Source organism: Salvelinus sp. IW2-2015, linkage group LG18 (assembly GCF_002910315.2).
Source record: "Salvelinus sp. IW2-2015 linkage group LG18, ASM291031v2, whole genome shotgun sequence".
Taxonomy (NCBI): Eukaryota; Metazoa; Chordata; class Actinopteri; order Salmoniformes; family Salmonidae; genus Salvelinus; species Salvelinus sp. IW2-2015.
The window spans coordinates 47,689,844-47,711,886 of record NC_036858.1 but is presented as its reverse complement, the minus strand read 5'-3'; the positions used below and the strand labels follow the sequence as shown (position 1 = coordinate 47,711,886).

General features: G+C 43.4%; 1 protein-coding gene across 6 annotated transcripts in view; it reads left to right on the top strand.

The window, feature by feature from the left end:
• The window catches only part of zmiz1a (zinc finger, MIZ-type containing 1a), a 213,517-nt gene that overhangs the window by 60,987 nt on the left and 130,487 nt on the right, over positions 1-22,043 (top strand). For all 6 annotated transcript variants that reach the window (XM_024007207.3, XM_024007209.3, XM_070448556.1 and 3 more), the window contains exon 2: positions 5,754-5,869. The gene's annotated coding sequence lies outside the window, so the exon portion shown is untranslated. The remainder of the gene's footprint in view (positions 1-5,753; positions 5,870-22,043) is intronic.

Sequence of the window (22,043 nt, the reverse complement as noted above, 5' to 3'; positions counted from 1 at the left end):
TCTTACTAGGGCTGGGAACAGTGAATAGACTGCTCTGACGGCCAAAAACACAAATATAAATATTTTTTCTTTCTACAGACATCATTTGAATCTTAGTTCGGAGAAGATATTTAACAGTTTTTGGAAAATGTGGTCACATAAGTTAAAAAAAMCCCAGAAATTACCAAACTGTTACCAAACGTTGCATCTGCACAGTTCTTCAAGTAAATGTTTTTGTAAAATGTTCAGTGTAAATGATTAAAAGTAGTTCTTGTGCATAGAGTTTTATGGTTTGTTAAACTTTGAGTTCAGTGTTTTTTTGTTTGGTGTACATTTTAAGTGAAAAATCTGAATCTCGGCGCAATTCCGTTACCGTGGAATTGCCTAGTTACTTTATCTTATGGCTCTGGCTCGCTTTCCACTCCTTTTAACAACACAGCCTTGTGTGAACCGCCTCAAGACCTCTTTGTGTTCCTGTTCAGTACAGAGGCTCGCAGGGCAGGGAGCAGGGAACAGACTGCCCTGACGGCCAAAAACACAAATATTGTTTTGGTGAGATGTGTGCTGGAGATTTGGGATGGCCTTGCGTCATTGGATACGTCCGGGCTCTAGCAGGGGTTGGAGCTAGTGTCAGGAGCGCGGGCGGGTAAACCAGACTCGCACACAACAGCAACAGGACACACACACACACACACACACACTCTCTCTCTTCTCTCCTCTTCTCTCTCTCTCTCTCTCTCTCTCTCTCTCTCTCTCTCTCTCTCTCTCTCTCTCTCTCTCTCCTCTCTTCCTCGTCTCTAAACTCCTCTTCCTCTCTCTTCCTCTCTTCTCTCTCTCTTTTCTCTCTTCTCCTCTCTCCTCTCTCTCTTTTCTTTTCTCTCTCTCTCCTTTTCTCTTCTCTCTCTCTCTCTCTTTTCTTTTCTTTCTCTCTCTCTCTTCTCTTCTCTTCTCTTCTCTTCTCTTCTCTTCTCTTCTCTTCTCTTCTCTTCTCTTCTCTTCTCTTCTCTTCTCTTCTCTCGACACAGACAGAGTCCACAGGGTTTTGTTACAACTGATGTGTTTGAGGGAAACACATACAGCCTCTGAGCTCCCAAACCCCTCACTGTTGACATTTATGAGGGAGGAAATAAAAGATTACGATATTGCAGGAGAGAGATAGAGAGAGAGCCTGCTGCTAGATACCTGCTTGAGGTATCGCTCAAGTCACAACAAAATGGAATATAACTTTGCGTTTTCGTTTCTTAAAGGATGTACAGTATATGGGTGTATCATGTTTTTCAGAACCCCCGTCCTGCACAATGAGGATGAGGAAGTTAATCACTAGATGGGGTAAGTTTCTCAAAAAACAAGTGAAATTGAAAAAGTGTCTGGACCCTTCTATAAAAAAAACATTTACGTAAAAAATATGGGATTTGGTTGTAAAAAAGCTAAATTCTCCTTTAAGAAGGTTCAACAATTGACCTGTTTGTTGTGGGAAATGGTATTCCTGTGCAAATTTCCTCCAGATAAGCATCACACTAACAGACGGCTTATAGTATAGTGTTTAATTTCCACAAAAGGAAAATGGTTTCTTTCTATCTCCCTCGTTGTGAATTGATTCAGAGGGAGGCCTCGCTATACAGCATCTCAAAACCTATCAAACACACACACATATCCTATCTTGGTTTAAATTGCAGCTCCGTTTTCTGCATATAGATGATTACCTCTCTGAGGCTTAGCTGTCTGTTTCTCTACCTTTGTCTGGTGTAGTGGAAGTGAGAATTATTTGTCCGCCTTCTCTCTCTTTCCCTATCTCCGCCCTCTTTCCTCATGTTTGCACTAGTGTCGGAGCGGTCATTGAGCTCGATCTCTTTCTCTCTCTCTCTGTCTTTTTCTCTGTCTCTGTCTCTGTGGTGTTCAGGTGTGAGCTGCGCTGTTCAGCTTTATAGCCCTGCTGGCTCCTCAGACAACTCTGATGATAAGGAGAGGTGTGTGTGTGAGTTTGTTCGTGCATGCTCTTGTGGCTTGTGTATTCTCTCTTGTGTGTTTGTGTATATTAAGAGGAGTTATGAGAAGCCATGATTTCCCACAGCAGGCCTAAAGTAAAGGTTGTGGTTTTAAGAGCTTTGAACCGACAAGCTTTGACTTTGTCATCACAGCCTATAGGATCACTGTAAAGATTCAGAACACTGGTTAACATTGGTTTACATCTGTACCAATCAACACAGGGATTCTATGTGGTTAGGTGACAGAAGGTTTAGAGACTGTGTAATACAGAAGCACAAACACACACACACAAAAAAAAAGTCAATAAATAAAACTGTTGCTGACCAAAATGACCGAAAGACAAAATCCATGACAAAATAATGCTTTTTATTAATTGATATATAAAAATAACAGATATCTAACATTTACATAACTATTCAGACCCTTTACTCAGTACTTTGTTGAAGCACCTTTGGCATTGATTACAGCCTCAAGCCTTCTTGGGTATGATTCTACAAGTGTGGCACACCTGTATTTGGGGAGTTTCTCCCATTCTTTTCTGCAGATCCTCTCAAGCTCTGTCAGGTTGGATGGAGAGAGTCGCTTCACAGCTATTTTCAGGTTTCTCCAGAGATGTTTGATCGGGTTTAAGTCCGGGCTCTGGCTGGGCCGCTCAAGGATATTCAGAGACTTGTCCCAAAGCCACTCCTGCATTGTCTGGCTGTCTGCTAAAGGGACGTGCTCCTATTGGAAGGTGAACCTTCTCCCCAGTCTGAGGTCCTGAGCGCTCTGGAGCAGGTTTCATCAAAGATCTCTCTGTACTTTGCTCCATTCATCTTTCCCACAATCCTGACTAGTCTCACAGTCCCTGCCGCTGAAAAACATTCCCACAGCATGATTCTGCCACCACCATGCTTCACCGTAGGGATGGTATTGGCCAGGTGATGAGTGGTGCCTGGATTCCTCCAGACATGACACTTGGCATTCAGGCCAAAGAGTTCAATCTTGGTTTCATCAGACCAGAGAATCTTGTTTCTCAAGGTCTGAGAGTCTTTCGGTGCCTTTTGGCATACTCCAAGCGGCTGTCATGTGCCTTTTACTGAGGAGTGTCTTCCGTCTGGCCACTCTATTATAAAGGCCTGATTGGTGGAGTGCTGCATATATGGTTGTCCTTCTGGAAGGTTCTCCCATCTCCACAGAGGAACTCTGGAGCTCTGTCAGAGTGACCATCGGGTTCTTGGTCACCTCCCTGACCAAGGACCTTCTCCCCCGATTTCTCAGTTTGGCCGGGCAGTAAGCTCTAGGAACGTCTTCCATTTAAGAATGATGGAGGCCACTGTGTTCTTGGGGACCTTTAATGCTGCAGACATAATCCTGTCTCTGAGCTCTACGGACAATTCCTTCGACCTCATGGCTTAGTTTTTGATCTGACATGCGCTGTCAACTGTGGGACCTTATATAGACAGGTGTGTACCTTTCCAAATCATGTCCAATCAATTGAATTTACCACATGCGGACTCCAATCAAGTTGTAGAAACAACTCAAGGGGTTGCCGAGTGGTGCAGCGGTCTAAGGCACTGCATCTCAAGGTAAGAGGCATCACCACAGACCCTGGTTCGATACCAGGCTGTATCACAACCGGCTGTGATTGGGAGTCCCATAGGGCGGCGCACAATTGGCCTATCGTCATCTGGGTTAGCGTTTGGCCGAGGTAGGCCGTCGTTGTAAATAAGAATTTGTTCTTAACTGACTTGCCTAGTTAAATAAAAAATAAAATTATCAGTGGGAACAGGATGCCCCTGAGCTCAATATTGAGTCTCATAGCAGGGTCTGAATACTTATGTAAATAAGGTATTTCTGTTTTTTATTTTTATACATTTGCAAACATTTCTAAAAACCTGTTTTCGCTTCATCATTATGGGGTATTGTGTGTAGATTGATGAGGATTTTTTTTTTATTCAATCAATTTTAGAATAAGGCTGTAATGTAACAACATGTGGAAAAGTGAAGGGGTCAGAATACTTTCCGAATGCACTGTATTATCATTCGCAATGGATGTTAAAACAACACGTTCCTACATTTCCGCGCAGGAGGCCAGGTACTTCTATGCGTGCGCGCTCCCTCAACATTATCAACACAGAGAAACCAGACACATGCTCACATGGAGCACTCCAAACAAAAGACAATGAAAAAACGTACAAATCTCGTAAATGATGGTTATGAAATAAACCCAAACTTGTTTCTCACAAGTGTAGCAGGTTGTGAACCCTGCAAACAACGTTTCCACTCCGAGAATGAGAACGGAAAATGACTGTGATTAATACATGCATTAAAAGAAATGTATGTAACCAAATGACGGGGATTAACGGTACATTTACTGCTGGTGACATATGTAATGGGGAATTTATTTWAAAAAATCAAAGGACAAACAATTCACACAATGAAACAATGAATGCTCAAGAATTGATGGGAGACAGCTGAGTCCTTCTGGAGAGAGACTCGCCTATATCTTCGCCACACACCCCTCCCCTTCTTGTCTCAACATTTTCAATTATACTCAAGACACATTCTCTTCACACATATTTGAGATGCTTTTCACTGACAGCCGCAGCTCAATAATCAGCTAGGCCTATTGCCGTTCGCTGCACAATTTGCGGGTTTCCCAAATAGGCATAGAGCTTGTGATTTGAAACAATCCATAGATTCTTTTTTTAGAAGCTAACGATCCCCGTTTCCTCTGTGGCCATCATGCTTTCTGGAGATGTATTTTGAATTATTACTTTTTTTCCCAACGAGTAATTATATCATTTTGGCACATTTATTTCCATTTTCATCCCTATTGGACACGCTGTTTTGCAATTTCTCTCCTGTTCTATTGTTTTTATATATACTTTTTTWAATTGTCCAGAAGCCAAAGGCACAATCCTAGTCATATTAGCAACTTGGCAGTGCGGTGTCAGCATAGCCTAGTGGTTAGAGCGTTGGACTAGTAACCAAAAGGTTGCAAGTTCAAATCCCCAAGGTACAAATCTGTTGTTCTGCCCCTGCACAAGGCAGTTAACCCACTGTTCCTAGGCTGTCATTGAAAATAAGAATTTGTTCTTAACTGACTTGCCTAGTTAAATAAAAACATCCTGGTTGTTGCATCTTTAGATTCCACCTCTTTCTAAGTTTCAAACAGAGCTATTCATTGAAAATGATGTTTTATTGTCTGCTTCATTACATGAGTTCCATGTTCTGTTAAGATGCCTTACCATAATCTAAATGTGATTTTTGTCATTCTGGGTAGACGCCCTAATAGGCTATGCACCCACTGCATATGGGTCCGGTAAATTTCTCAAATGTCCGGTAAGTTAGAATCTTCCCCAGTCAAGTTTTCTAGCTCCACATTTTCCTAACGGAAATCTACGCACACGCACACAGCTTAGAGTTACACTGTTTAAAGTCACAGATAGAGACTTGACTCTTGTTTAACGTGATTCATTTCTTTGAGGATTTCACTGTAGCGTTTCACTTGGATGAAAGGGTGTTGCAGACAGACATATTTGCATATTCCTGCAGAATTCACTTGTAATAGAGGTGGTTCTCTGGACTATGCTCATGTGATGAGTAAACTTGAAGACTAGTGTGACCTCCCGGAGCTAATACCTGAGGCTTTAGCTCAGTGGGCTAACAACTAATGTCTCGTGGCACACACACACACACACACACACACAGCATTTTCGCAGCAAGAACAAATCTTTGTAACCTTGTAGTTCTTTGCAGAAATTGAACAGCCTATTTCCCTTCCCTCTCCTTCTCTCTGTCAGGTCCGGTGTACGGTGAAGACCAGTGAGGACCGCTCCTGAAGGATATACATGAAGGGAGGGGTGGGGGTGAGGGGGGCTTGTGACATCACTCCCAGCCCAGGTCAGAGTCCACACAGGTAGGCAAACGACCCCTCTTATCCTCTTCCTACACACACGCGCACACACACACACCAGACCTGGGTTCAAATACTATTTAAATTATTTAAATTATTTACACATACATTTTGAAGTTGATATTCAGATATTTGTTATTTGAAAGTATTTGAATATTGGCATGCATTTGAAAATACACAAATATACAGAGTATTTTGAAATTCAAATAAATACTCCTGTATTGAAACCAGGTCCTAGGAGTTTTTGAAATAAGGTATTTGAAAATACTCAAATGCGCAGAAAATAAGTATTTAAATAACAACTAATCAAATAAACGTGTTTGAACTCTGGTCTGACAGACACACATACAGGAGTGCTTTCCCAGTTTAATGATTTTTTATGTATTGGGAAAGCTGTTGTCATGGCTGCACAATGAAAACAAGTCACACCAGGGGAAATGTTTTCTCTGCTTGGATTGAAGAACTAACACCTTTCACAGAAGAGAGAGGATTGGGTGTGAAGCTTGAAACTGAGGTTGACAGCCAGTCAGAGAAAGGGAGGGTGAACAGTGAAAGGAAAGTTGCATCCTCTCCTCCCATTTTCTCTCTCTCTCCCTCCATCTTTCTCCCTCCCTTTCTCTCTCTCCATAATGTTGACTTGAGGAAAATGTATTCCTGTAACACAAAGGGCAGCATCCCAGTGTTTCTCCTCTCCTGTGTGTGTGTGTGTGTGTGTGTGTGTGTGGTGTGGTGTGTGTGTGTGTGTGGTGTGTGTGTGTGTGTGTGTGTGTGTGTGTGTGTGTGTGTGTGTGTGTGTGTGTGTGTGTGTGTGTGTGTCAGGGCTTCCTTGGTGCCGGACAACGTGACCGGAAAGATTCTAATTTACCGGTCATTTGCAAAATTTACCGGACGCATACCCATGGTGCTCAGAATGTCAGAAATCACATTTTAGATTATGGTAATGCATCTTAACAGAACATCAACTCATGTAATGAAGCAGCCAATAAAACATCATTTTCAAACATTTGCCAAAATGCAATTTGGGGGAAATCCCCATTCTAAACAGCACATCTGGAAAAACATAATTTTAAACAGCACACCTGATAGCAGTTCCATATGTGACAGAGATAAACATTTCTGTTTGAAACTTAGAAAAAGGGGGAATCCAAAGATGCAACAACCAGGATAGGTTGCTAATATGACTAGGATTGTGCCTTTGGCTTCTGGACAATAAAATAAAGTTGATATGAAAAACAGTAGAACATGAGAGAAATGGCATAACTCTTATACTTCACCAGAAACCATGACTTAGCTACAGAGGAATCCACGGTCCTTAGCTTCTTTTAAAAAATAGATGTGGATTGCTTAAAATCACAAGCCCGTAGGCCTATGCCTATTTKGGAGGCCCGCCGTTTGGGCAGTGTGCGTGGCAATAGGCCTAACTGATTATTGAGTTAGGGCTGTCAGTGAAAAGCATCTAAAATATGTGTGAAGAGAATGTGTCTTGAGTATAATTTAAACTTGAGACAAGAAGGGGAGGGGTGTGTGGCGAAGATATAGGCGAGTCTCTCTCCAGAAGGACTCAGCTGTCTCCCATCAATTCTTGAGCATTCATTGTTTCATTGTGTGAATTGTTTGCCATTTGATTTAAAAAAAATCAATTCCCCATTACATATGTCACCAATAGTAAATATATCGTTAATCCCCGTCATCTGGTTACATTCATTTCTGTTAATGCCAATGATGTATATAATCCCTGGATTACTGATGCAATGTATTGGCCAATGAGAGGATTGACGCCACCGGTCGGCTATATTGGCACACCTCAGAAAAGCAGTCCTCCGTAGGAATGAATGGAATTCTACAGTATTTCAATTAAATGTTTAAAGGACAGAATTACATGTCTAAGGATTTCTCTGTTGTAGTGGGGACAGTAATTATACTTCAAGGAAACTGTTTCTATATATTTTTAAATGTTTAATGTTTACATTAGGTCACATAATATCATTTAAAAGTACGCATTTAGGTGTCTGTAATAAAATAAATGTAGACATTAATAAATGCATTTCCCGAGCTTCCAAAGTTTTTTTTACAATGGTGCGGGAGTGCCAAGATGGTGGCGCCGTGGCTTCAAAACAGCGCCCCCTGTCAGTCATCTAGTGTATATATAAATAATTGGTTAATGCATGTATTAATTACAGTTATTTACAGTTCCCATTCTCGGAGTGGAAACGTGGTTTTCAGAGTTCACAACCTGCTACAATTGTGAGAAACAAGTTTTGGTTTATTTCATAATCATAATTTACAAGATTTGTCAATTTTTCCATTGTCTTTTGTTTGGAGTGCTCCATGTAAGCAATGAGGATGTATCTGGTTTCTCTGTCCTGATAATGTTGAGGGAGCGTGTGCGCCAATGTTGAGGGAGCGTGTGCGCCCGAGCAAGCATAGTGTTTTTTTAACATCCATTGCGAATGATAATACATTAAAACTATAGTTCCTTCCTCACAGTAAAATCTTAACAACAATCTCCCCCTCGATAATCACCAATCCTCGTGTGAAAGAGCAATGGAAATTATAGGCCTACTGCTGCATTGGCCTATAGGCTATGAGTTCCATGCCCTCATTTCTTTAGCTGTCAATGGATCACGGCGTATCAGTGTGTCCATATGGCAGAGGCTAGTGATCTCGCATTAGTTGAGTTTCAACTTTTAGATTTATATTATTTTAATCCAGATTTTTATGAATAACCACGTGACAATAATTTTGCGAAACGAAAACGTTATTATTGAAATTAAACTGTTCCACGAAAATGCACAAATTAAAATCATAATTGGCATGCAGAACGGGAGGATACATTGTAAGCTTCCCCAAACTTGAAACTCACGCGCCGCCTATGAAGTCTTTTTCAAATAATTGCCTCCACATTTACATGGTCGGATTTAGCCTATAGGCTACTTTGAAGCAAGGTAAAACATGACTCATAATATGAAATAAAACATTCAGGTTTATTATTATTATTATTTAGCAAAAACAAATTCTCCCGGTCACTTTGGCCCGGCAACAGTTTTATTCACCAGCTTTAAAGTGGAACTGACAGCGTTTAACAACATTAAATCTTATTAAAATCTGTTCATAAACACCCCTAGGAAGAATATGACAACCATCTTTTTAAAAAACATTTACTGACAACTGAGCACTTACAGTGGCTTGCGAAAGTATTCACCCCCTCTTGGCATGTTTCCTATTTTGTTGCATTGCAACCTGTAATTTAAATGTATTTTTATTTGGATTTCATGTAATGGACATACACAAAATAGTCCAAATTGGTGAAGTGAAATGAAAAACAAAACTTGTTTCAAGAAATTCTAAAAAAAGAAAAACGGAAAAGTGATGCGTGCATTAGTATTCACCCCCTTCGCTATGAAGCCCCTAAATAAGATCTGGTGCAACCAATTACCTTCAGAAGTCACATAATTCGTTAAATAAAGTCCACCTGTGTGCAATCTAAGTGTCACATGATCTGTCACATGATCTCAGTGTATATATACACCTGTTCTGAAAGGACCCAGAGTCTGCAACACCACTAAGCAAGGGGGCACCACCAAGCAAGCGGCACCATGAAGACCAAGGAGCTCTCCAAACAGGTCAGGGACAAAGTTGTGGAGAAATACAGATCAGGGTTGGGTTATAAAAAAATATCAGAACCTTTGAAAATCCCACGGAGCACCATTAAATCCATTATTAAAAAATGGAAAGGATATGGCACCAGAACAAACCTGCCAAGAGAGGGCCACCCACCAAAACTCACAGACCAGGCAAGGAGGGCGTTAATCAGAGAGGCAACAAAGAGACCAAAGATAACCCTGAAGGAGCTGCAAAGCTCCACAGCGGAGATTGGATTATCTGTCCATAGGACCACTTTAAGCCGTACACTCCACAAAGCTGGGCTTTAGGGAAGAGTGTCCAGAAAAAAGCCATTGCTTAAAGAAAGTAATAAGCAAACACGTTTGGTGTTCTCCAAAAGGCTTGTGGGAGACTCCCCAAACATATGAAAGAATGTATTCTGGTCAGATTAAACTAAAATTGAGCTTTTTGGCCATCAAGGAAAATGCAATGTCTGGCGCAAACCCAACACCTCTCATCACTCCGAGAACACCATCCCCACAGTGAAACATAATGGTGGCAGCATCATGCTGTGGGTATGTTTTTCATCAGGGACTGGTAAACTGGTCAGAATTGAAGGAATGATTGGTGGCGCTAAATACAGGGAAATTCTTGAGGGAAACCTGTTTCAGTCTTCCAGCGATTTGAGACTAGGACAGAGATTCACCTTCCAGCAGGACAATGACCCTAAGCATACTGCTAAAGCAACGCTCGAGTGGTTTAAGGGGAAACATTTAAATGTCTTGGAATGGCCAAATCCCAGACCTCAATCCAATTGAGAATCTGTGGTATGACTTAAAGATTGCTGTACCCCAGCAGAGCTTGAAGAATGTGCAAAAATCCCAGTGGCTAGATGTGCCAAGCTTATAGAGACATACCCCAAGAGACTTGTAGCTGTAATTTGCTGCAAAAGGTGGCTCTACAAAGTATTGACTTTGGGGGGGTGAATAGTTATGCACGCTCAAGTTTTTAGTTTTTTTGTCTTATTTGTTTGTTTCACAATAAAAATATTTTGCATCTTCAAAGTGGTAGGCATGTTGTGTAAATCAAATGATACAAACCCCCCAAAATCTATTTTAATTCCATGTTGTAAGGCAACAAAATAGGAAAAATGCCAAGGGGGTGAATACTTTCTCAAGCCACTGTAGATGGGGTCATTTTCACGTTTTTATAAATTCATAGAATGTTTGGGAATTACGTATAGTAATGCATTTGTGAAAGTTCTATAGCAATATACAGTGGGAAAGCTGCCGTACGTTTGGACAATTAATAGTCACTGCAGTAAATAAAACCAAATAAAAATCTGTCTTGTCTAGGACTGGAGTCTACGCAGACTGGTGTCCATAGCCAATCAGAGCTACAGTAGGCCTATATGCAAATAAGCCATTTGCCACATGGGCCTGCCCTCATTCACTTTGAACTGGACTGTGTGTTTACAGGCAGTAGCAACAGCGTGACTTTAGATCATTAGAATGCATTCTCCAAAAGCCAGAAAATACACCTGAATGGATTACTGGAAATATGTACTGGAAATATCACAGGAGTCCTCTTACATTTGGGAACTTCACTGTCCTATTGATCAAACAACCATGAATAGGTAGGCTCTCTCCCTCAGTTGCCTATGCACATCAACAAGATCAACAACTAATGCTAGCCAGAGTGAGATGAGCTAAAATCTAATGAGGGAACATTAGATAAACCTTCTCAAACTTTTTCAGCTAGTTGGCCATCAAAATTGCACTGATGAACGAGGGGAATAGTGGCCTGCTCGTCCTTCTGCAGCTTGCCTGCCAATGCATGCTTGTTCCAACCCATGTTTTGACAACTGAATGGGAACTTGCCTGCCAGCCCGCCCATTTGATCGATGCCAAATATATTTGATTGACAACTAAGAGATATGCTAACTGTGGATAACAGTTGTTCAAGTTCAGCATAGCTAGCTAGATAGCAAAGTGATTCACATTTCTTGTTAGCTAACCAAATGACACTTGTACTCTAGCTGTAGCCACCGAAAAATGATATGAGGGGAAAAAGTCAGTCACTCACCCACTCCTCCAATGACATGACATTACGTCCTCCAAGCAGCTAGCTAGCTAACGTTAGGCTCTGTGTTTGTAGCTTGCTAAATAAATAGCTAGCTACATAGATTGTTACGCTAGCCCAGGGGTGTCAGTCTCAGTCAGCGCACGGGCAATATTGAAAAAAACACAACGAATTGGCGGGCCAGACATAGCCTCATTGTTTTTACAAAAACACGTGCAACTGTGACCCAAAATATAACCGTTTATAATGTCCACGTATGTGCATAGCAGAGCATGTGAGCAGAGTTGAGCGGTTGGAAATCTCGCTTATCGCTCATGGAGCAGTGCTTCCTACAGCTCCGCTAAAAAACTGCTGCTCCAAATTGACCCTATTCATTAAAATAACAATTTAACCAACACCCATCTATTTTTGTGTCTACCTGAACCTACCAATTGGTTTTTAAGTATTGAAATCGAACCATATGGATTTAAATGAAAAGTATTTGAATAAACTTGAAAAGGTGAATGTATTAAACAGCATATAAACACTCTAAATAGGTCCGGAGCCAGACAGGGAGCCTAAGAAGGAACGAAAATGAATTATTTAGGCTATATTATTTCATTTATTTCAAGGTTATAGCCTAAAAATAAATACATTGTGATGCATTTGCGAGTAAGACACAATATGCTGGTAGGGACATAAAGCCCTCAGCATTTAAACAACATTCCGCTGTATTAAATCGTTATAGTCTATAAATTGCGCATATAGGCTGTGACTTACTTAGAATTAAATACAAATTAAACAAAAAATTACTTATTAGTGCTTTTGAATTCCTTTTTTGAATTCATTTTTAGAAACACGAATTTGGCTAGTCTGTGGCTTCAGGCTCACGCGATGGTGCCTCCACACTTGACGAGCCACTGGGGATGCTAAACACCAGTTTGGCCACTCTTGCTATAGGTAGGCCTAAAGGTTTTTAGGCAAAATAACCCAATCAAAACGGAAAGCTTCTTGAACATGGGAATATGCCAGGCATACTGGGCCAAAATCAATTATGGCCTATTGTATAGATAATAGAACGAAAATGAATGGAACTTTTAAGAGATCTGATTTTTTGTTTATAARTACTTTGCTACAATGACACACTTAGTTATCTACCCACCTCGTTCCTTTCTTTTAGCATGTGCACGTAACATGCTTTCGGGATACGTGTCTTTTCAGATTCCACAATGGTTATTTATTTGTGAACACTACATCACCACACTCCCTCTCTTGCTCTTGGTCCTCATCTTTGTAAGTCACCTTGATTTAGCACCTGTGTGTTTCTTTATGGAAATATTTAGGGAACTTCATGACAGTAGCTAAAGCAAGTGGCTACAGCAGCACACAAGTAGATTACAAATGCATGCTGGGCTGGGCATGGGTTTTTCATGCTCAATAGTTTCCCGTGTGTATCAAGAATGGTCCACCACTCAAAGAACATCCAGCCAATTTGACACAACTGTGGGAAGCATTGGGAGTCAACATGGGCCAGCATCCCTGTAGAACGCTTTCGACACCTTGTAGAGTGTATACTAAGAATGATACACTACATGACCAAAAGTATGTGGACAGGTGCTTGTTGAACATCTCATTCCAAAATCATGGGCATTAATATGGAGTTGTTCCCCCCTTTGCTGCTATAACAGCCTCCACTGTTCTGAGAAGGCTTTCCACTAGATGTTGGAACATTGCTGTGGGGACTTGCTTCCATTCAGCCACAAGAGCATTAGTGAGGTGGGGCACTGATGCTGGGCGATTAGGCCTGGCTCGCAGTCGGTGTTCCAATTCCAATCAAAGGTTTCCGATGGGGTTGAGGTCAGGGCTCTGTGCAGGCCAGTCAGGTTCTTCCACACCGATCTCGACAAACTATTTCTGTATGGACCTCGCTTTGTGCATGGGGGCATTGTCATGCTGAAACAGGAAAAGGCCTTTCCCATACTGTTGCCACAAAGTTGGAAGCACAGAATCGTCTAGAATGTCATTGTATGCTGTAGCGTTAATATTTCCCTTCACTGGAACTAAGGGGCCTAGCCCGAACTATGAAAAACAGCACCAGACCATTATTGATCCTCCAACAAACTTTAGAGTTGGCAATATGCATTCATCCTTGGAACTGCCAGATGGTGAAGCATTATTCATCACTCTTGAGAATGAGTTTCCACTGCTCCAGAGTCCAATGGCGGCGAGCTTTACACCACTCCAGCCGACGCTTGGCATTACGCATGGTGATCTTAGGCTTGTGTGCATCTGCTCGCCCATGGAAACCCATTTCATGAAGTTCCCGAGGAACAGTTCTTGTACTGAAATTGCTTCCATAGGCAGTTTGGAACTTAGTCGTGAGTGTTTCAACCGAGGACAGACGTTTTTTTAGGCACTATGTGCTTCAGCACTTGGCGGTCCCGTTTTGTGAGCTTGTGTGGCCTACCACTTCGTGGCTGAGCCGTTGTTGCTCCTAGACTTTTCCACATCACAATAACAGCCCTTACAGTCGACCGGGGCAGCTCKAGCAGGGCAGAAATTTGACAAAATGACTTGTTGGACAGGTGGCATCCTATGACGGTGCTACATTGAAAGTCACTGAGCTCTTCAGTTTATTTTTTAATTTTTAATTTCTTTAACCTTTTTTTAACTAGGCAAGTCAGTTAATTAAGAACAAATTCTTATTTACAATGACGGCCTAGGAACAGTGGTTTAACTTCCTTGTTCAGGGGCAGAACGACATATTTTTACCTTGTCAGCTCAGTAAGGCCATTCTAGTGCCAGTGTTTGTCTATGGAGATTGCATGGCTATTCTCGATTTTATACACCTGTCAGCAACGGATGTGGCTGAAATTGCAGAGTCCACTAATATGAAGCGGTGTCCACATACTTTTGTATGTAGGGACATGGTTTTATGTGATTACAGAGACTGCTCTCTGTCTGTCGGCCTGTCAGGTGTCCCCTTCCTCTGATGAATGGTTGTAATATGCTCCACATCACAAGAAGGGACACATTCCTTAATGGCTCTGCTTTTCATAACGCCTACGAGGAGAGGGAAGGTAAGGGTGGGAGGTGGTGTGGATGGAGGGGGAGGAAGGGGGATATGGATTGAGAGAGAGAGAGGTAATAAGAGAGAGGAAAAATAAGGAAAAAATAAAAAGAGAACGAGAGAGGGAGAGAGAGAGGAAGGGAGATTGTTAATGAATAATTGAAACATGTTCCCTTTTGTCTGTCTAGCCATTCAAGTCAGTAAACAACAAAACAATAGCCTCATTTGAATAATTTCACAAATGGTGTGGCGAGGTGGCAGTTGCTGTCACGGCTTGCTCTGCCTGCATGGTCAGAGGAGAGGGAGAAAAACAGAGAGAACGAGAGAGAGATAGAGAGAAAGACAGAGTGGGAATGAGAGAGAGAGGGATAGAGAGCGAGAAAGAGAAACAAAGACAGAGATGGGATGTTAACTGCTTAATTAACTCAGGAACCACACCTGTGTGGAAGCACCTGCTTTAAATATACTTTGTATCCTTTTAGTGTTTCTTTTATTTTGGCAGTTACATGTATGTTAGACATGTTCTTTGTTCTTGGTTTTAATATGAACTGTGTAAGGAGAGACTTCAAGCTGTAGCTCTGCCTATCGTACATGAATCTCGGTAACCCAGAACTAAAATCTTGTGTAATTTGGTCAGATGCTCAATTAAGTTCTTCGGCGGGGACGTGTTAGAAAATATACTAATGCGACTTGCGAAGTTGTGAGGACTAAGTGGAGTTGTCAGTTATATAAAAGCAGTGGGGAACCCAGCTGAGTTCAATGAAATGATTTCATCAACAGTGCGAAAGAAGTCCCTTTCCAACACATTATATACGTTTTTATTTAATTTTTATTTAATTTCACCTTTATTTAACCAGGTAGGCTAGTTACAACTGCGACCTGGCCAAGATAAAGCAAAGCAGTGCGACACAAACAACACATGGAATAAACAAACATACAGTCAATAACACAATAGAAAAAAGTCTATATACAGTGTGTGCAAATGAGATAAGATAAGGGAGGTAAGGCAATAAATAGGCCATAGTGGCAAAATAATTACAATTTAGCAATAAACACTGGAGTGATAGATGTGCAGAAGATGAATGTGCAAGTAGAGATACTGTGGTGCAAAGGAGCATAAATAAATAAATAACAGTATGGGGACGAGGTAGTTGGATGGGCTATATACAAGATGGGCTATGTACAGGTATAGTGATCTGTAAGCTACTCTGACAGCTGGTGCTTAAAGTTAGTGAGGGAGATATGAGTCTCCAGCTTCAGTGATATTTGCAATTCGTTCCAGTTATTGGCAGCAGAGAACTGGAAGGAAAGGAGGAATTGGCTTTGGGGGTGACCAGTGAAATATACCTGCTGGAGCTCGTGCTACGGGTGGGTGCTGCTATGTTGACCAGTGAGCTGAGATAAGGCGGGGCTTTACCTAGCAAAGACTTATAGATGACCTGGAGCTAGTGGGTTTGGCGACGAATATGAAGTGAGGGCCAGCCAACGAGAGCATACAGGTCGCAGTGGTGGGTAGTATATGGGGCTTTGGTGACAAAACGGATGACACTGTGATAGACTGCATCCAGTTTGCTGAGTACAGTGTTTGAAGGCTATTTTGTAAATGACATCGCCAAAGTCAAGGATCGGTAGGATAGTCAGTTTTACGAGGGTATATTTGGCAGCATGAGTGAAGGATGCTTTGTTGCGATATAGGAAGCCGATTCTAGATTTAATTTTGTATTGGAGATGCTTAATGTGAGTCTGGAAGGAGAGTTTACAGTCCAGCCAGACACCTAGGTATTTGTAGATGTCCACATATTCTAAGTCAGAACCGTCCAGAGTGGTGATGCTGGATGGGTGTGCAGGTGCTGGTAGTGATCGATTGAAGAGCATGCATTTAGTTTTACTACATTTAAGAGCAGTTGGAGGCCACGGAAGGAGAGTTGTATGGCATTGAAGCTCGTATAGAGGTTAGTTAGCACAGTGTCCAAAGAAGGGCCAGAAGTAGACAGAATGGTATTGTCTGCATAGAGGTGGATCAGAGAATGAATCACCAGCAGCAAGAGCGACATCATTGATGTATACAGTGAAGAGAGTCGGCCCGAGAATTGAACCCTGTGGCACCCCCATAGAGACTGCCAGAGGTCCGGACAACAGGCCCTCCGATTTGACACACTGAACTCTGTCTGATAAGTAGTTGGTGAACCAGGCTAGGCAGTCATTTGAGAAACCAAGGCTGTTGAGTTTGCCGATAAGAATGTGGTGATTGACAGAGTCGAAAGCCTTGGCCAGGTCTATGAATACAGCTGCACAGTATTGTCTCTTATCGATGGAGGTGATGATATCGTTTAGGACCTTGAGCGTGGCTGAGGTGCACCCATGACCAGCTCGGAAACCAGATTGCATAGCGGAGAAGGTACGGTGGGATTCTAAATTGTTGGTGATCTGTTTGTTAACTTGGCTTTCGAAGACCTTAGAAAGGCAGGGTAGGATAGATATAGGTCTGTAGCAGTTTGGGTCTAGAGTGTCTCCCCCTTTGATGAGGGGGATGACCGTGGCAGCTTTCCAATCTTTAGGAATCTCAGACGATACGAAAGAGAGGTTGAACAGGCTTGTAATAGGAGTTGCAACAATTTCGGCTGATCATTTTAGAAAGAGAGGGTCCAGATTGTCTAGCCCTGCTGATTTGTAGGGGTTCAGATTTTGCAGCTCTTTCAGAACATCAGCTATCTGGATTTGGGTGAAGGAGAAATGGGGGAGGCTTGGGCAAGTTGCTGTGGGGGGTGCAGGGCTGTTGACCAGGGTAGGGGTGGCCAGGTGGAAAGCATGGCCAGCCGTAGAAAAAAATGGCAATTCTCAATTATAATGGATTTATCGGTGGTGACAGTGTTTCCTAGCCTCAGTGCAGTTGGCAGCTGGGAGGAGGTGCTCTTATTCTCCATGGACTTTACAGTGTCCCAGAACCTTTTGGAGTTTGTGCTACAGGATGCAAATTTATGTTTGAAAAGCTAGCCTTTGCTTTCCTAACTGCCTGAGTATATTGGTTCCTAACTTCCCTAAAAAGTTGCATGTCGCAGTGGTTGTTCGATGCTATTGCAGTACGCCACAGGATGTTTTTGTGCTGGTCAAGGGCAGTCAGGTCTGGAGTGAGCCACGGGCTATATCTGTTCCTGGTTCTACATTTTTTGAATGGGGCATGCTTATTGTGAGGAAAGCACTTTTAAAGAATAACCAGGCATCTTCTACTGACGGAATGAGGTCAATATGCTTCCAGGATACCCGGGCCAGGTCGATTAGAAAGGCCTGCTCGCTGAAGTGTTTTAGGGAGCGTTTGACAGTGATGAGGGGTGGTCGTTTGACCGCAGACCCATTATGGACGCAAGCGATGAGGCAGTGATCGCTGAGATCCTGGTTGAAGACAGCAGAGGTGTATTTACATTTACATTACATTTAAGTCATTTAGCAGACGCTCTTATCCAGAGCGACTTACAAATTGCGTGCATTTCACCTTATGATATCCAGTTGAACAACCACTTTACAATAGTGCATCTACTCTTTTAAGGGGGGGGGTTAGAAGGATTACTTTATCTATCCTAGGTATTCCTTAAGAGTGGTGGGTTTCAGGTTGTCTCCGGAAGGTGGTATTGACTCCGCTGACCTGGCGCCGTGAGGAGTTTGTTCACCATTGGGGTGCCAGAGCAGCGAACAGTTTTGACTGGGCTGAGCGGGGAACTGTACTTCCTCAGAGTGGGTAGGCGAGCAGGCCAGAGGTGGATGAACGCAGTGCCCTTGTTTGGGTGTAGGGCCTGATCAGAGCCCTGAAGGTACGGAGGTGCCGTTCCCCTCACAGCTCCGTAGGCAAGCACCATGGTCTTGTAGCGGATGCGAGCTTCAACTGGAAGCCAGTGGAGAGAGCGGAGGAGCGGGGTGACGTGATGAGAGAACTTGGGAAAGTTGAACACCAGACGGGCTGCGGCGTTCTGGATGAGTTGTAGGGGTTTAATGGCACAGGCAGGGAGCCAGCAACACGAAGTCTGCAGTAATCAGACGGGAGATGGACAAGTGCCTGGATTAGGACGTGCGCGCTTCTGCGTGAGGCAGGGTCGTATCTCGCGAATGTTGTAGAGCATGAACCTACAGGAACGGGTCACCGCCTTGATGTTAGTTGAGAACGACAGGGTGTTGTCCAGGATCACGCCAAGGTTCTTAGCACTCTGGAGGGACACAATGGAGTTGTCAACCGTGATGGCGAGATCATTGGAACGGGCAGTCCTTCCCCGGGAGGAAGAGCAGCTCCGTCTTGCCGAGGTTCAGCTTGAGAGGTGGTGATCCGTCATCCACACTGAATGTCTGCCAGACATGCAGAGATTGCGGATTTCACTCGCGCTCTCTCGCTGCAGTGTGGGAAAAGGAGGAGATTAATTGTTGGTGTCGTCTTGCATAGCAATGGATAGGAGATGACCATGTGAGGATTGGACAGGCAAGTGAACTTTGGTGGTATAGCGAGAATAGAGAGGGCCTAGAACAGAGCCCTGGGGGACACCAGTGGTGAGAGCACGTGGTGCGGAGACAGATTCTCGCCACGCCACCTGGTAGGAGCGACCTGTCAGGTAGGACACAATCCAAGCGTGGGCCGCGCCGGAGATGATATTTGAAGGGCAGGTTGGTTAGGATGATATTTACGGATTTGGGGTTGTACCTGGTAGGTTCATTGATCATTTCTGTGAGATTGAGGACATCAAGCTTAGATTGTAGGATGGCCGGGGTGTTAAGCATGTCCCAGTTTAGGTCACCTAACAGCACGAGCTCTGAAGATAGATGGGGGGCAATCAATTCAAATATAGTGTCCAGGGCACAGCTGGGGGCAGAAGGTGGTCTATAGCAAGCGGTAAAGGTGAGAGACTTGTTTCTGGAAAGGTGGATTTTAAAAGTATAAGTGCAAATTGTTTGGGCACAGACCTGGATAGTAAGACAGACCTCTGCAGGCTATCTCTGCAGTAGATTGCAACTCCGCACCCTTTGGCAGTTCTATCTTKTYRGAAAATGTTATAGTTAGGGATGRAAATTTCAGGGTTTTTGGKGGYCTTCYTRAGCCAGGATTCAGACACGGCTAGGACATCCGGGTTGGCAGAGTGTGCTAAAGCAGTGAATACAACACACTTAGGGAGGAGGCTTCTAATGTTAACATGCATGAAACCAAGGCTTTTACGGTTACAGAAGTCAACAAATGAGAGCACCTGGGGAATGGGTGTGATGCTGGGGGCTGCAGGGCCTGGATTAACCTCTACATCACCAGAGGAACAGAGGAGGAGTAGGATAAGGGTATGGCTAAAGGCTATATGAACTGGTCATCTAGTATGTTCGGAACAGAGAGTAGAAGGAGCAGGTTTCAGGGCAAGGTAGAATAGATTCAATGCATAATGTACAGACAAAGGTATGGAAGGATGTGAAAACAGTGGAGCTAAACCTAGGCATTGAGTGACGATGAGAGAGGTATTGTCTCTAGAGACATCAATTAAACCAGGAGAGGTCACTGCATGTGTGGGAGGTCGGACAAGAGGGTTAGCTGAGGCATATTGAGCATGGCTGGAGGCTCTACAGTGAAATAAGACAATAATAACTAACCAAAACAGCAATGGACAAGGCATATTGACATTAGGGAGAGGCATGTGTAACCGAGTGATCATAGGGTTCAGTGAGTAGCTGGGTGGCTGGAGACACGGCGATTCAGACAGCTAGCGGGCCGGGGCTAGCAGGCTAGCAGAGGGCCTTAGCGGGACATCGCGACGCAAGAAGTCTGTTGTAGCCCCCTTGTGCGGTTACGTCGGCAGACCAGTCATGATGGATCAGCAGGGGCCGTGTAGTAAAAGGCTCCAGGCCAATTGGCAAAATAGGTATAGTAGCCCAAGAAATTGGCTGATGGACCTCTTCAGCCAACAGTCCGGTATGCTCTAGACGGCTAGCAGGCTAGCAGATGGGCATTCAGGGGACGTCGCGACGAAGGAGCTTGTTGAAAAAAMCCCTCGTGCGGATTACGTCGGTAGTCTAGTCGTGATGGATCGGCGGGGCTCCGTATCGGCAATAAAAGAGGTCCAGGCCAACTGGCAAAATAGGTATTTTAGCCAAAGGAGTGGCTGATAGACCTCTTCAGCTAGCCGGGAGATGGGCCTAGCATAGGCTAGCTCCAGGCTAATTGGTGCTTGCTTCGGGACAGAGACGTTAGCCAGGAGAAGCCAATCGGATAGCAGCTAGCTAGCTGCGATGATCCAGGTGATTACTTGAACTCTGCTGCATAAGCCCATCGTATTCGCCGGCTGCTATTTCGGAGGCTCGTAACTCTTATATGAACTCGATTCTCTGCCAGCCAGATAATCTGGGTCTACTACACACAAATTTCCCTGTGGCGTACCTCATAGTAGCTCCTTTCTATCATACCACTATGGTTCTTTGCAGACTGCACTTGAAGAAGCCAATTTTCCGGATTTGACTACCCTTCAGCTCTTAACAGTCAATCGATGGACTGTCATTTCCTCTTATGACTTACTTTCAGCTGTATCCCTTGCCAATAATCTATGGACGTGTTTTACCATTAAGTAGTCTATTCTTCTGCATATACAACCCCTACCTTGTCACCAAGCACCAATCTGATGTGCTCACGAACACCCACATATTTAGTGATATGCGGGAAAGAGAATACCGACAAAAAGCTTCGTTAATCAAGCACACCGTTAATTTCAATGCCCACTTCCAGGCTGGAATCACCATGATATTCTGGTTGTATAGATATCGCGGTAGATAGATTGTATGTGTCATATGTATCGTCTATTCTATCATCATTCTACAATGTTATGAAAATAATACAAATAAGAAAAAACCCTGGAATGAGTAGCTTTGTCCAAACATCTTAACTGGTACTTGTGAGAGCCGGTCAGAAAGCGAGGGATAACTCCCTCTCTGGTATCTCCTGGTGTGTAGTGTGTGTGGTGTGGTGTGTGTGTGGGTGCGTGTGTAAATCTGTCTCTGTCGACCACGTGTCAATGCGACTGTGACCCTGGTATATAAGCAGTCAAGTATCGTGAACTATACTATAAAGTGTGGTCTTGCCATTGACACACACATACACATCTTCGTCTTGTCGGTCCCGTGGAATATGATCTTTATAGATATATATATGTTGGCTGCGGTGAGGCAGCGACCCCGCCGGTGGGTGCGGGGTTTGTCAAGATCCTCCTGTCTGAAGACCGCGCTGGTTTTATAACGTCTCTTCGCATATTCCCAACTTTAAATCATTACTCTCCTGCAACCCGCCTCACCCAATGTGGTATGGATCTGCCTATTTTCTTTACTTGAACCTAGAACACTAACAGAGGCTAGCCAGCAACTAGTACTAGCTAGTATCAGCTAGCCCAACTGCCTAGCGCCTCCATCAGCTAACCTTTAGCCCGGACAACTCCTTCCTTT